Here is a 2,970-nt window from a genome sequence, read left to right on the forward strand (position 1 = left end):
CTCCCTTTATTCGGTATTTTGATGAATTTAGCTCATTATTCACCGACTTTTTTCAAGCTTCGCATTTAAATATTGTAATGTCTTCTAACAAAGGTAGCCTATGCAGGTCCACGTCGTCATATAGACCCTAATATACGGCTACATTCGGTATTTTTAAGATTTTAACATAATTTTTAACGGATTTTATTTTTTTGAAAATTTGCCAAATTTGTACCAATTGGTGGAGGCCCGGCCGAGCTTACAGCTTTTCTACTTGTTTTTAATTTCTCATGTTCCCTCCAAATGATGGAGGGAATAAAAATTCCGGACCGGCCGAACTTTACTGCTTTTTTACTTGTTCTTAAATATAATTGCACTCTTTTCTATTGCTATGTTTATTAAAATTTGTGATAATCTCTCTTTTTTTAATATTAATATTAACGTATTCTCTTTTAAATATATCCCGAAAATATCTTATTGTAAGTAATTGTAATTGTATTGTAAGTCTTGTTTAAATATTGCATATATGTCGGATTTTTATTTTTGTCAACCCTCCTGGGATTTTGTTACATAATTATATTATTTTTTCCTTACAAAATATTATTCTTTCCATTCCTAGAATTTCTACTTCATATCTCAGCAATTTTTACCCGCACCCAGGGTAAACATCATTTAGTAGCTCTCAACGACAAATTACAGCAACTGAGCAAACAGCAAGAGATAACAAATCAAAGATTGCAAAAATTTCCTTTTCAAAGGAATGTCAATTTCTTTAAACAGTTGCACAAAATAATCATTACCGGCCATACCTTTTTGCATAATGTCCTGTCAGGAAAAACAAACAGCGTCTTTGTCAAGGAAAAAGGAAGAAAAAAAGAAAAGTTGACGACGAAACTATGTTTTGAAGAAAACAAAAATGGCCAGTAATCACATTCTGTGCAGTGTGTGACCACTGCAAGGACGAAGGTCTAAAGTAAACAACATTTGCAACACGCTCAGCTGGATAATAATGACAAACTGTGAACATACACATATACATACGCACCATGTGTCCACTCTCTCTCTCCCTCTCTTGACACCAACTTCCAGGTATAGAGTAGTAAAACTATTTTGTTTCGCCGAACAATCACAGAGCTCAGTGGGAAGTGGGTTGAAAAGTGTTCTTCTGGCCAACGCTACAATTAAACTGTACAAGAAGGACATGCTGACCAATGAAGGATAGAAAGATACATGCTGTGATCACATAAGGTCGGCCCTCTCCTCCCTTCAAGACAATGGACAACTGCAACACAGCATGTGTCTGAAGCATAAAGGATACTTTGTTATTAAGTGTTCACTAGTCATGTCCTTCGTGTTGTAAGGACGTCTTAAATCTGTCTGTACAGACTTTGTAGATCACCAAATAGCCATGGGTGTTTAAGTATCACCCACAACATGTCATGTAGCGAAAGAGGTTTCCGGGGATTTTTGAGAGCATGTGGTACAGTTGTCATCCTGAGGTTTCCTTTTTTTGTTAGTATGGCTGGAGGATAAACTCAGATGAATTACTGGTTTGATAAAAAATTGACGGAAACTGGCTTCAGTAGTTCTTCAAAATATATTTTTCATAAAATCCAAATTTGAGTTGGAGATGAGTATTTTTTACGAAGAGTAAATGAAGCAGAGTGCTTCCCAAAACATTCAGTCAGTCATTATATGGGGGATATACCCAATCGTTGATATATTAATTTTCATTCCGATATATTCATTTTCCTTTACAAAGAATAAAAAAATGTCTGTGCAAAATGTTAATGCTCTAAAGTCTGACTGACGGCCATGACATGGCATTTACTTTGTGGGGTCTTTAATCATTGTAAAAGTAATGATAAACGATAAAATGACTAAAGTAATGATAAATAAATGAAATTGTCTAAAAGTCTTTAAAAAATCATTTCATTGAAAAAATATTCCAAAAAAATTAATAAATATTATATTATTCATAAAAATAGACTTTCTTTTTATTTGGAAAAATTTGAAAATCCAACTTTATTCGTTCTTAAAAAAATCCGCGATTATTCTAGATAAGATTATTCTAGATAGATAAGATAAGAAATCTGCTATTTCTTAAAAAAATCCTAGAAAGTCTATGTTTTCGGTAGTCAGAAATATACTCAAAATATCCATTTTTTTGGTCCTTGAGAAAATTAAAAAAAAAAATCCAAATTGTTTGTTTTTAACAAAATTTTGAAAAATCATTTTTAGAAAAAAATTAAAAAAAAATACTTTTTAAATTATTGACTATTAAAAAATATCTTAAGATATTTTTGGCCCAAAGGTTTTTGGTCTTTGGAAAAATAGTCTTCAAAAATCGATTATTAATAATCCTTAAAAATTGTGGATTTATCCTTCAACAAAATGGTTAAAACTCACAATTGACAACAAAAAAATCTAAAAAAAAATAAACAATTATAGGTTCTTGAAAATTGTTTATCCCTAGAAGAATATTCTTACATATCAACAAAAATTTCTTTGACAAATCACAATTATAGGCCTAGAAATTTTTTGTAGAGAAATGAAGGATGAAATAAAATTGAATGAAACTCGTAGAGAAATAAAATTATTTCCCATTTTTTACCTTAGCCATATGGCTAGAGAGGGAATATATCATTTAAAACGGCCAAAACTTGCTGCCTCGAAATAACGGTTTTAGACCCTAGGTTTCTTTGTACCAAATCCATTTCAGGACATTTGGAGTCGAGCTAGCGATGTCTGTGTCTGTCTGTCTGACATGCTGTGCGCACGATAACTCTCGAAGGGAGTATCTGATTTGGTCCAAACTTGGTACACTGTAATATTATTAACAAACATAGATCGAGTTCTGAAATGGGCAATATCGGTTCACTCCTTCTGGTACCTTCCCCATAAAAGGTCGAACTTTTCAAAGAAAGTATTTTACTGCACAGAAAGAGAAATGATAATTCGATTTAGGTGCAAATTTTGAAATCCAAATAT

This window comes from Musca domestica, unplaced genomic scaffold, assembly GCF_030504385.1.
Source record: "Musca domestica strain aabys unplaced genomic scaffold, Musca_domestica.polishedcontigs.V.1.1 24, whole genome shotgun sequence".
NCBI classification, from domain to species: Eukaryota; Metazoa; Arthropoda; class Insecta; order Diptera; family Muscidae; genus Musca; species Musca domestica.